Below are 700 nucleotides of genomic sequence, written 5' to 3'. Positions count from 1 at the left end.
TTGACCAGTGTCTTGATTATTTATCTTACTGAATCTGCCTTATGTTGGTTTCTGAGAGTCCTTCCTTTAGACAGGTATTAAAGTCTTATCTAGTTTGTCAAGTGGATAATTTCAAATGGTTTAAAAGCAGACTTGAGAGTTATACTTCCTAGTGGAGAGTAGCAGAAAAACTGGAAAAGGAGATTATGTATAAAGTCAGTACCAATGAGAGATATAGATCGGTCTTCTAGGCTCAGGGTCAGGATAAGAAAAAAGAAAAAAGCTTTCCTCATGTCTGAAAGAATTAAGACTGGGCTTGGGTTGAAAGAGCAGAGTGATTATATATCATAATCATTGACTTAACCCTAATTTTTCCTTAAAGTTTACCTATATTCCTTTAAAACTTTAATTTTGAAAATACATATGACTTAGTTTTGATTCCAGTCTCTTACAGAAATTTTAAATCAACATATATAGAAGTAAAATAGTGTAATGAACCTCCATTTACCTATTACCCAGCTTCAACAATTATCAGTTCATGTCCAATTTTATTTCATCTAAACTCTTACCAACTTATCCCAGTATGCATATTATTTTGAAGCAAATCCAAAATATTTCATCCATAGTTTCAGTATGTATTTTTAAGATAATTGCACTTTAGGAAAAAACTATAAAAGTGTTATGGTACCTAAACAAGAATTAGTCGTAATAATTTTGTAAT

The sequence above is a fragment of the Furipterus horrens genome, unplaced genomic scaffold, assembly GCF_987537825.1.
Source record: "Furipterus horrens unplaced genomic scaffold, mFurHor1.1.pri manual_scaffold_6, whole genome shotgun sequence".
NCBI classification, from domain to species: domain Eukaryota; kingdom Metazoa; phylum Chordata; class Mammalia; order Chiroptera; family Furipteridae; genus Furipterus; species Furipterus horrens.
The sequence above is the reverse complement of the archived record's forward strand: the minus strand, read 5'-3'. Positions refer to the sequence as shown.